General features: G+C 41.8%; 1 long non-coding RNA gene across 1 annotated transcript in view; it reads right to left on the bottom strand.

Annotated features, from left to right (window-relative positions):
* LOC146859263 (uncharacterized) overlaps positions 1-12,730 on the bottom strand; it is a 145,068-nt gene that overhangs the window by 99,854 nt on the left and 32,484 nt on the right. The window contains exon 3 of the long non-coding RNA XR_014980076.1: positions 817-945. This is a non-coding gene — a long non-coding RNA (uncharacterized LOC146859263). The remainder of the gene's footprint in view (positions 1-816; positions 946-12,730) is intronic.

Here is a 12,730-nt window from a genome sequence, read left to right as displayed (position 1 = left end):
TCCTCCCCAGGATAACGGGAGAAATGTCGCTAAGCGACATTTCTCCTATTATCAAGCCTCACGCAAAGCAGCATAGCGTCAAGAAAAGTAGCGATAACCTCTGTTATCGCTACTTTCCTTACGCCTGCTTTGAAACTGACTTAGCCATGAAATCCTAATGAAGGTGGATATCATGGCTAAGTATGTGAGGCCCTATCAGCAAGCTATCGCCAAACTTCGTGGGATTATCGCTGGGTTCCCAGTGATAATCTCACGTTTGGCAGTTAGCGCTAGGATTTTTGTCGCTTTTTAGATAAGCGTTGCTAATAGCACGCTATCTCAGCGATAAAAATCCACGCTAGCCGGCGATAATTATCCTAGCGCTAAGTGCGCCTAGCGATAATTATTGCCGGTTGTTGCTGATATGCCCCCAAGTCCACTGAAGAGTTTTCCTTCTCCAAAGAGAGATACTTGAAGTCCTCAAAGGAGAGAAGGATTCTAGTAAATTTCTAGATTTGGTTTGAATTGTAAGGAGAGTTTGCTTTTGGTATGGCGTACCCTATGCCGGTGCTCTTTGATTGCATTTGTTGTGTTTGCACATTAGCTTTGTTCATCTGAGAGCTCAGTACGTATTTGTCACATTATTTTTGTGATTTGTATATTCTTGTATGTATGTGATTATTGTTTGGTTGAATTTGCATGGGGGACTAAGTGTTGGATTACCAATGAATCTGAGAGAATATGTTGCTTCTGGCTCCCTGTTCTGTCATTCATACTTGTACTGTCCTAAATATCAAGTTCTTTCGAACATACATGTATGATTTTTGAAATACTTACACGTGTTTTGCACAGTTGTTCAAGCAAGTATGATGTCTCTTTTATATGACTGACACTGCTGCAGCTGAATCTCTGAGGTGAAGCACAGGCATAGAAGAGGACTTGACTTTCTTCAGTGTCTCTCAGGCTCTGGAAACACATTTATAAAAGTATTTTGTTAGACTAGTGACTAACAATCGATAACACAGAAGGGAAGTATGAAGGGCTGACACTAAAAGAGATCATAAAGATATAACAGACAAAATAGCGACCACCTGGACCCTAATTGCTGCAGAGGTATGTGCACAGGTATCAACTTGGGAACATTGCCCTGTGCCATTCTACATGAGGAAACCAGAAGTACATTAAACAGATAAAGTGATTCTGAGCAGGAGACAAAAACAAATCTTTACCAATCACAGGACAGCCAGTCATATATCCACGAAAAAGCACAAAAGATATTGGCATGTGTTGTAGATTCCATAAGGCATTTCTCATAACCTCACTTACAGGTCTCTTTGCAAAACTCCTTAAAAACGGTATGGAGAAAGATATAGGACAAAAGTGTAGTATCCTAAGATCCACCCAGTCTGTGCATCATTTCCTGAGTGCTTTGTGGCAATTCCCCTGCCCTCAGAATAGGGCGCACTCACAGGAGTTGCTGTGGAAGTAACAGAATATGCTTGCCCATGCATAAAACAGCAGTGCCAGTCAGACTCTTTGTCCTGCCGTACATGAGCAGGGCCTGCTACTGATAATGATAATGCATATACCATGATCCTATTACCCAGAATGTGAAGAATTCACTTGAGCAAGTAAACACCACAAAGGTGCATTGACAGACTCTACAATCGCGATGAAGTGGTAGCTGACTCATTCTTGCAGCAACATTGTTCTCTTTTGAACTCATGCTTTCTGATCCTGCTCAATGCAGTGGTGTACAATGTCATCCTCTGACAAAGACAAGCCATTCATTCCAACCTAGGCAATTGCAATGCACCTATGTGATTTGCAAGCATAAGTTATTATTTTGAATGTGACCCAGGGATCATAGTCTTTCAGCATTCTGCATGTGTTCAGCCTGTAGGACTCGGGCCCGAATGATTGAAGTGGGTCACAAAATTGAAAATCTACATCAATACCTTTGGCATCACTAATGAGACTGTATCATCTCCAGGTATCCATTCTCCAATTCAACAAGAACAAGCATTAATCATGTGCTAAACTCAAAAGGAGTCTAATGTCTAAGAAGACTGTTGTTTATAAAAGGTAGAGGTAAATCTCATAGATTTGACTTTCTTTGCAGAGCCTGGAACCTCCCTCACCGAATACTTCCAAGCAGATTCAATCAGATTCCCTTTACTATTGTAATGAGAACCTCCGATTTACTGACATTCAGCTTGAGAAAGTGTGATGCCATCTTATGTTGTACGCCTCTGAAACAGGTTTGAAGATGGGAGGCATAGCGAATGATCTAATCAGTTAGTGGGCTGACATAGAGATTGAACTACATGGGAGACGATGATCTTTGCAGGATTCCACAGCTGATTGAGATGTAGAATGAAAGAGAGGTAATACCATAGTGTGGAGGTGTACTGCAGGGTGAAATGTTGCTATGGCATTGATAATGTAGATAAAATGAGGAGTCTAGGAGTGTTCTAGGGGTCCAGGTGTGTTTTTGGAGATTACTGTTGTGTTAAGATGTTCTTGGAATTAAAGAAGAGAAAGAATCAACCCTACTTTAAGCATGGTTACTACAGATGTTGGTGACTTGTGACTCTGTTTAAGGGGCAGAGACTAATGAGGTAACCTCCACCCCTGGAAAGCGCTGTTACAGGGAGTTGAACAGTGCTACAGAAAGACTCCACTTTGTGCCTGTAAAACTGTGAGCTACTTTCATAGTTCAAAGGATGCATGCCTTTTGACCTAATGGAGTCAATCTCCTTTTCTCTCATTTGGACCAAGCGTGAGAGTGGCACCGCAAAATTTCAAGCCTTAAACACTTTCTGAATATGGCAGAAATTAGATTTTTATTGGTTGCAATTGCCCCAGTGTGATGAAAATCACTGATTCAATTCAAGTTGGGGAAATGCGGTAAAGATCCCTGATTGCAGTGAATTTTTAGTAAAAACAGAGAGCTCACCGTGAATAATGCATTTGTTGGCAGCATTTTCTGCGGCCATTGCCTTTTATCGGCTCGAGCACCTCATTTGGCTCGAGAGTCTTGTGGCTTGAGGCAACTTGAGTGCTGTTTCCGGCTCGAGACTGTTCTGGTTGCGGTTGCTCGGTTGCTTCAACCGGTCCTGGTTGAATATGTGGCTGCCCGAGAATTTTCATCTAGGCCTTATTTTGTCATGCGCATACTGATATGCCATTATTGTGAAAAAACCATTATCCTGGCATAAACAATAAACTGTATTTCTGCATGACGCGCATCATCAGTAGTCTCTTCCACATAACAAAACTATAACTTCTCAAGACAATTGATGTCTCACCGCATTTATTTATCGTCTGGATCTTCCTTTATGAGATGATGATGATGAATGCAGCTCATACTAAATGAGGTAATTTAAAGAGAATAAGTACATCTGCTGGATATAGTGGAAATACTTACTTTACCACCGCTAGAGAAAAGACTGTGAGCAGAGTTAACTGTTTACTGTTATTTTAAATAATTATTTTAAATATTTTTTTTTAATTTGTTATTTCAATTTGTTATAATAGTCTGTTATTTTAGCATATTGTGGTAGTTTGTTATTTTTATTTTCTTGCAAGTATGGCAGAAAAAAGTATGGCTGCCCCACCCAGTTTTCTGGCAGTGCCTGGGGAGCCCATTATCCCTTGGGAAAGATGGAAATCTTTGCTTTTTACATGGATGTTGGTCATAAGTGGGGATAAATATGGCCCTCTGAGAAAACAAGCAATATTACTACATCATTTAGTAGTGGAAGGGAGAAGGATGTATGATGCTCTGCCAGAGGTCTCATTGGGCATCGGAAATGGACAGCTCATGAATGTGTATGAGATATAACTGCAATTGTTGGGAAAACATTTTACGTCCAAAGTAAGTGTGTGTTTTGAAATACAAACTACGAATGAGGCAGAACGTTAGGGGATGCTGTTCCGTTGGATTTAAGAGCCATGAACGAGGCACCCTATCATTGTCAATTACGGGAAAACACTGAAACCCGCTTTCGAAACAGAAAGTGCAACAGAGAGCGCTCGTTGTTCTAACACGCCTAACTACTTTGGATTAAGGGCCTGACTATATCTTGTTGAGGAGTCAATGATCGTGGAGGCAGCTTAAATCTCCCGAATTTGTATCTTTTTTATAATGAAGACTTGACACCAAAAAAGACATAGAGATATATGAAAATAATTAGTGGACCACATTCATCAGCAGTTGCACCGGTGTGACAGAAAGTTGATATATTAGCATTTTTAACATAAGGAGAAAAACAGCTATTGTCTGAAGAAGGTGGACCTATTGTGTATATGCCACTGAAATGCGTCAATGCCCACAATATATAGTTGTGTTAAATGTGGAGGAATCAGCATCAAGTTATAGACAGGGAATTTTAATCCTTGCCCTATGCTGTTTATGTATATAGCCGAATTAACACAGAAAAAGACATAGTGGATTGTCTCTCGATATTCTCCTTTTTAGCTCTGTTTTTAAATTCTTGTATTTTTAATACATATGAACTAATTTGTGTGTTATATGAATTTGTATACAAAAAATATTGCTTTATAGGCTAAAATATTTTTGATAATTTGATCTAAATAAGTAGTTGACTTATAAGTGCCTTAATCATTGTTTGGTATGATATGTGTGAAACATAAGTCTGGTCTGAGTGTGATGTGTTAAATTTGAATCCTACCCAAAGGGAAATCTGCTTTTAACTTGATAGTTTTTGAGAGACACACATTTTTTTGCCATGCGCCAGGTCATGATGAAGATATAACGATTTATGTTGCTGCATGACGAGGCCTGGCAGTGTCCTTTGAGTTTCAGAATCTAATTGACTCTTTGATCCATGATCAAATTGTTAGGTGCATAAATAACAGGAAAGTGAACAACAAACATTTAATCTATTGATCCCACACTAGAGGAATCCATACAGATTGCAAGAAGTATGTAACACACTGCTGTGTGGATGAAGGAAATTGATAATGGGTAAACTTTGTGTGAAAAGTTTGGAGAAAGAAACTACTGCAGTCGAAGTAAAGGAGGTCAAGTTGAAGAAACCCTTCAGGATCATGGAATCTGGTAGTGGTAAATTCGAGGAGAGGATAAGAATGCAATGTTACTGGGTGGTTATCCTGGGAACATTGCTTCCGGTTTTGCATGTGGGGCAAGGAATGGAATGTGTAGGTTGTGTCAAAGGAAAGGATATCTAGCGAAGGCTTGTAGTTCAAAGGGGAAAATGCAGGACACTAGGGTAAAAATGGTGGAGAATTTGGGTAAAGTTCAGGAGTAATTTATATTGACTATCAATGAGATTGAGGATTTGATTTAACAAGAAAGTGACAGCACCCAAGGTAGGGGTGTAAACGGGAAAGTTCAGGGATAATATCACCTTGGGAACTGTGCAAGTTAAAGTATTGGTGGACTCAGGGAGTCTGTTTTCTTTAATTTTCTATGAGAAGGATCTCAAAGAGCAGGTTAGCAATTTACAACAATCAGATGTTAAAGCAGTAGGATATGGTGGCAAGAGGATTAACATTATAGGAATTAAATGGATGGATATTTTATTTACGCAGAATAGAGTGCATGGGAGAGTGTACATAACAGAGAAGGGGTTGAAACTTTTGGGGTTGCGCCATCAAAAAGATTTGAAAATTATTCTTGATCGAAATGCTGGGGAAGCAGTTATGACAATTGAACCTGTGATTGAGAATGATGTGCCAAAACATGATGCTGACACGGAGTGGGGTAATTTGTACAAACATTTCCACATGTGTTTAGGGACAAGTTAGGTATGCTGAAGAAATTTTCTCATCAAATAATTCTAAAGAACAATGCAGCTCATACTGTACAAAAATTAAGACCCATACCATTTTTGATGAGGAACCTTTTACAGCAAGAATTGGATAAGTTATTGGAGGGAAAGATTGTTGAGCCCATAGAGTCTTCTGAATGGCTTGCCTCCATTGTTGTTGCTCCTAAGGAGGACAATAAGATCTGTCTTTGTATTGACTTAAGAGCTCTGAATAGAAATTTATGGATGGATCAACAATTGCCCAATATTGCAGAAATGTTAAATGTGATGGGAGGGGCCAACGTATTCAGTGTTTTGAACATTTCAGTGGCATACCACCAGGTAAATCTGCATCCGGAATCTAGACCATTGACATCATTCATCACGCCTCTGAGGGCGTAGTGGTATTGCTGGATGCCAATTGATTTGGCATCAGCCTCTGCAGTTTTTTAACAGGATTCTGCAAAATATGTTCCAGGGAATGCAGAAAGTATTGTGCTTCCAAGATGATTTTATGGTGGTGGGGAAGTCATTGGAAAAACACGATGAGTTGTTGGATCCAGTGCTGCGGCGAATTGGTAATCATGGTTTAACTATAAAGAGAGATAACTGTCAATTAAAAAGAGAACAGGTGAACTATTTAGGGCATGAGATATCTGCGAGAGGGATAAGACCAAAAAAGGCATTATGAAGGCAGTTAAAGATGCTGATGCTCCACAAGCTGGCGGCAAGGAACAATTGAAGTCATTTCTGGGACTGCAGAGTACTGTTCAAAATTTGTCTCTAAATTTGTGGATATATTAGAACCTATAGGAGCATTGTTAAAAAAAAGGTGTGGTGTTTGAGTGGGGAGCGGAGTGCAAGACTACATTTGACAACATCAATTGGTCACTTGCTTATGCACCAACATTGGCTCATTTTGATGTCACGAGAAAAACCACTGTGACAACGGATGCCAGTAATTTGGGTCTTGGTGCAGTGTTGACTCAAAAAGTGAAGAATGAAGAGAGGATTTGGATTTGCATCACAAGTATTATAGGGGGCCGAACAGATGTATTCTGCCATTGAGAAATAGGTGTTGGCTTGTTGTTGGGGGCTAAGCCACATTATATTTTACTTTTGTGGATTGCCTTTTTTCGCTTAAAACTAACCAAACGCCTTAGTTGCATGTTTTCAAATGTGACCAGGGTCTAGAAAGTAGTGTAACACCTCGGATTTGTAGATGGTTGATGTCTGTGACTGACTTTAAATTTGTCAAAGGAACTTGTTAGAGGAAAGAAATTTAATAGCCAACTGTTTGTCACTCCTGCCTGTGGGGGAGGAAGAGGATGTTTCTTTTAAAGATGGAGTTGAGGCGGTGACAGTGTCTATTGATGTGGAAATTGCTCTGGGGCAAGAAGAGTAGAAGGATGCATTGCTTTGAGATGAGGAATACAATGAATTGAGAGATCTTTTAAGCAATGGTTAGCAACAAACAGCTGCTTTAGGTGAAGGTTTGAAACAGTATTTGATGATAAAGGACAAATTGAGTATACAGGCAGATAAGATTTTGAGGTGTAATTGAGTTGTTCCACCCAAGGTTTTGAGTGGAAGGTTAGTGAAAATTGTACATGAGGGACATCTGGGCAGAAACCTGATGAAGAAAAGATTGAGACAGTCCTTTTGGTGCCCAGGAATTGACAAACAGGTGGAAGCAGTAGTAAGTGATTGTTACGCCTGTAGTAACAGAGATAAAGGCAGGGTGGTTAGGCACCCACCTTTAGGGTGCAAAAAGCTTCCACCTCAGCCATGGCAGAAATTAGCAGTGGATGTTTTGGGCCCTGTAGAGAAATTGGGTTTAAGGAATTGATTCTTGGTAGTTCTTGTAAATTACCATAGTAAAGGGTTTGTGGTCAGGTCCATGGAGCAAATCACGACTAAGAATGAGATGGAATTCTTAAAGGGAGTACTTTTGGAATAGGGTATACCAACCATTTTAGTTACGGATAACAGTGTGCAGTTATTTTCCACTGCTATGATAGAATTTCTTGCAGATTTGGACATCAAACTGTAGTATGGGTTAACCACTCCCTATGTACAATGCTAAGTTAGCACAACCACGTCAGCTGTTAGAAAGCCATCTTGCCGCTTCTGCTGCTTTTTGCACGCGACACTGTTGTCACATGTTATTGCTTGAGAAATGCTGACTCGACTTTGCTTCACATGAGAACTGTCTGTTGTTTAACATTCTTAACAGTGAGCAGTGACCTTGGTCTGTACATCGTGTAAAGAACGAGTCTGGGTCACTGGACGGTGCATGTTGTTGTGTGCAGGTTGATCGTACCACCTTTTAGCCATAACATGCACGCAGCTGCAGATACCTGAAAGACGAGTGCTTTAATATTGCAGAGCAGCATGTTTTTAGATTAATTCGAAGAGAAGAGCTGTTGCAGGAGAGAGCCTAGCTGATCCTGTGATGTGATTCCACTAAGCTAAACTATACGGTATGGGGTCCCCCATTCAAACCTAGAGACCTTCTATTAGTCTAATAATAACCTATTAGTTTACTAGAGAAAGGAGGGTGTCTGATTTCACTGTCATTTTATTATGATTGCTCCTTTCATTTTCTATGGTATTGTAACAATGCTGATGGTTCTGATCTTGACCATTTGTCTGCTTATGTTAGCCAAGTTACTGCATCTTAGGACGCGAGGTTTATAAAATAAACTCTTTAAACTTTACCGTGTCTTTGTTATTCTGTTGTGGACTGATATAATCATACGAACAGGTATTTCCGATTCCCACCATTACTGAGAATATACAAAGTCGCTTGTTCTGGGTTGTCTATAGATTGGGACCGCCGAGCTAAATCTCGTATAACGAATGGGACACTAAGCTAGTCGGATAAGGGGTTCTTGGTTCTGAGGGGAGTTTTTGGTACACCACAATTCTCTGAGGTCCTGGTTTCCTGCGCATAGTTCTGTGCATAAGCAGAATCCTTGCAACATGGCGCACCTAACGTTTGGTCTGTTGATTTGAAACGCCTTAGTAGTGCTTGTATTAGTCCACAACTCCCTCACTCTAATTTCCGGTTGACGGGAGTGACGGCTTAACCTACCTAGGTTTCGACTAAAGGTTCCTTCAAGCTTGATCATTAAAAAGGTTAATTTCTTTTCTGAACCCACGTGCTACTGTGGATATCGTTGTTACGCTTTAGGGTGTCCTAATGGTGGTCGACCTAGCCGCACACGGTCGGGTTCCCCTGACCGCACACTTACGGGTCTATGGGGTTCCTGATGACGGGTTGGCTGTTATCTTTGTGGTGGGTGCTGATGCATCGTTCCCGTATGAGTTGTTCTACTCCTGGTTGACGTTTGAGGCTGTGCATGCAGATGATAATTTGTTCCACGCCTATACTGCCACAGCGATGCCTGCAGCCTATGCCCCTTATAGGACACTCGAAATTCCTCTCTCTGCCTGGCAGCATGCCATTTGGTTTAATGGCGCCCTTCCCCATGCGGTAGTACCGGCGAGAATGGGCCCTTTGTCCATTGCAGGGGCCACTTGGCCGGTGCTGGCCAGCTATACGCCTCATCCCCGCTACTTGACTTTACGGGTGGCTGAGTTGCGAGTACTACACACTGCCCTGATTACGGTCCATAGGGCTTTAGTGCAGTACGTGTCACGCAACGTGCAGGTGGGGGCACCTGCTGTTGCGGGTCACACGGCTGACCACCATGCAGTGGTCATTAGTCCTAATATGGTTAATTCGATTGTTGGCAAGCGCCCCCAGAGTAAGGATGAATTTCCTTACTGGCTTGCTGAGAAATTTGACCAATTGGAAGCGGTTTATCCGAACACCACTCCTGTGGAGAAACACAGGATACTCACCATTACTTTGCCCAAGGACCTGGTCCCGGATGTTGTCGACTGTGACAATTGGGGAAGGTCTTTGCTGCAACCTACTCAAAGTGCTACGGCACTCCGTCTATGTCTGTACTACCCTCCGTCATCAAGAAAGTTCAAGACAATCATGGTGTGGAGGCAGCTATTGAATTAGGAATGAGGCTTGTTGACAGCTTCGATGTGGTTTGTTCCATGGTGATGGGCAACCTCAAAGGAGATGCCATGCAATTCCAAGTTGGAAATATGCTAGCGCTTGTGGATGCGGCCGACAGGTCGAGGGAATTCGCGAAAATTATTGCGAAAGCCTACAGAATGGTGGGGCGTAGCGCCCTTGGTGTGAAGCCCATCGTTATCATTCCTGATGTAGTACACCAAACTAAGGTGAGTTTGTCTACGAATGACGAGAAGCACAACTTTCCTAAGCAGAGTTGGCGAGCCAAAAAACAGGGGAAACAGCAACAGAAACAGGGGTCTCGTTCTGCCTCACCCGTCCAGTCGTCCGGTGACCACACGTATGATCTGCGCGATCGTTCTCAAATTAAGTCACCTGATAGATTTCAGGTTTCTGAACAACGCTCTCCTCGTTCTTCACAGGAAACATCGGCTTCACAACCCGGTAGCGGGGGCCGTGGGAAAGGAAGAGGTACTCAAGGTCGTGAGCAACCTCGTCAGACTGACGGTAAAGGCAAGCAGGACGAGTCTGCACGTCAACGACCCCCGTTTCAGAAAAAGAAAGTTGCTGCACTAACAGCGAGATATGCCTCAGATGGTACGGACACAGCTTCGGAACCAGACATGGGCACTAACGCTGCTCGACAGCACGGCGGAAGTTACAGTAGTGCGGGAAGCATTGCGTCCATATCTGGCGGCGACAGCAACTGATACATTCGTGAGTGTTAAAACTGCTGATACTCGCGTAGCTCCTCCTGAACGACTATTTGAAATTGTCCTTTTAATTGAGGGTGACATTCAACGCAAAATTAAAGTGGTTTTTTGGGGTAATCTGACCTCCACATATGATATTCTTTTGGCGGAGGCTGATTGGCCCCCGGCTTTCGTTTTAGATGCGCCTCGAGGGGAGGAGGTAATCCTCCCGTCCTTTGGGCACACAGTGCCGACGGAACATTCTATTAGGTTGGCCGGGGAGTGGGCGCAGGTGCTAGTGATGGAGCAGGGTTTTCATTATAAACCCAAATATCTGTTTTATTTTCGTATGTCATTATTAAAAATACTACTGATTAATTAGTAATTACTAAGATTTGTCGAGTTTTGTCTAACCAACCTTAGTAACAGAAGAATTATATGTGGGAATGCTATTGCATGGCTAAAATAATAAGTAAACTAAGTTGGTGAGTGAATTAACTGTATAAATGACGACAAATCTGGGAATGACGCCAAATGTCCCTGAACGTGAAGATTGTTGCTAAACCAAATACTGACCTGATGAACTTATAATGGTCACACGAATGAGATACATTTTATCCTAAAGAGACATCCGTAGAAGTAACGAATTAGTTATGGACTCCTAATTTCTATTCATTTATTTGAGACTATGAATGCGTGAGAAAAACTATCGTTGTATCCCAATGTACCAAGACGACATAATTTCCGCCATACAACTGATTATTAAGATATGATTGAAACATTTGGAATGTAATTTTGGTATAAATATTAGTAGACTAGAGAGGTCAAACGCCACTTCTTCCCGAACTGATGATCAGAGGTCCCGATGCTGACGGAGAGGACGGTGACACTACATGACGGCTAGAAACTTTAACTATTTTGATAAGGACCGGTTCTGACTTAGAAAACGACTTTAGCCAGAATAGGTAAATATGAAAGAAATGATCATGCATTTTAAATGGCTTTTCATACAATTTTAGATAAACAATATTCTGTTTGAATTACTGTGTCGGGTGGTTATTTTATTGTCATGTTTATTGAATTTATGAAGTGTTAAGATGTTTTCACCAGATCTATAGCAACTAGTTGATGCCATTGACCTCAGGGTACATGCAGATTGGTTAGGTATCGAAAAGTGTTTCCCCTTATACATGGCACGGATAGAGTGGTAGGATGAATGTTGGTGTTATGGGCCCCACCAGCGTGTGATGTGTGTGTGTGCGCGTGTGACTGTGAAATCACTCCGTCCGTGGAAGTAGAGGGGATTCGGAAGCTCCGATCTGCACCAGTTTCTTGGTAGCAGAATGATGGTTAACTATTGTCTTGATTTGGTGATTGCGTGTAAATAGGCTTATTTGATTATTGATTTGTATTGATATATGTACTAACATTATATGTTGAAGTCGTGTTGAGTTTTATGTAGTGTGTACGGCTTCTGGGATGTAGGAAGTCAGTGACAGTTCCGTAGTAGGGCAGAGGTAAGCACTGCTCTCGGGAAAGGCGGAATTGTTGGCCCTGTACGCATGCAGGGGAAAACGTGTGACAAGTGAAGTTGCGCGTCGCATTGTCTGTGTTCGATTCGGTGGCACCGCCGTGTGTTGCCATTAGAGACATTTTCGGTATATGAGAAGTGTATATGATAGTGAAGGTTGCCTGTGAAGTTTTGGTCTTAGGTATCAGGGATCCTTTTGGCATTCCGATAACGCTTATCACTAAAAAGGTAATAGGTATTCTCTGAGCTTGTTAGAAGGACAGGGCAGAGGTAAGCGCTGCTTTGTTAACGTGTGTTATAGTTCTGTATTAGGACAGACTGTTCGCTGTTCTCGGGAAAGACAGGATTCTGTATGAATGTACTACATTTTCTGGTGTGAAAGTGCGTGAATGAAACGGCATTCTGGTTAATTGTGAAACTCTTAGGAGCATTCCGGAGAAAACAGTTAATTGGTGCTCTCTAGAAGGGTAGAGTAGAGGGATGTACTACTTTATCAACGGAAGTAACGATTCCGTAGTGGGGCAGAGGTAAGCGCTGCTCCCGGGAAAGGCGGGATTCTCGTGAGAAAGGTCATTTACTATTCTGTGGTTAGCGGAGCAGACAATGGAGATGTTTATATGTTGTAACTAACAGACTCGTAGAATCTGAAACAAAGTCTACCGAGAAGTTTTGT

Source organism: Triturus cristatus, chromosome 3_2 (genome assembly GCF_964204655.1).
Source record: "Triturus cristatus chromosome 3_2, aTriCri1.1, whole genome shotgun sequence".
Classification (NCBI taxonomy): Eukaryota; Metazoa; Chordata; class Amphibia; order Caudata; family Salamandridae; genus Triturus; species Triturus cristatus.
Note: the sequence above shows the minus strand (reverse complement) of the source record. Positions and strands in the feature narration are given on the sequence as shown.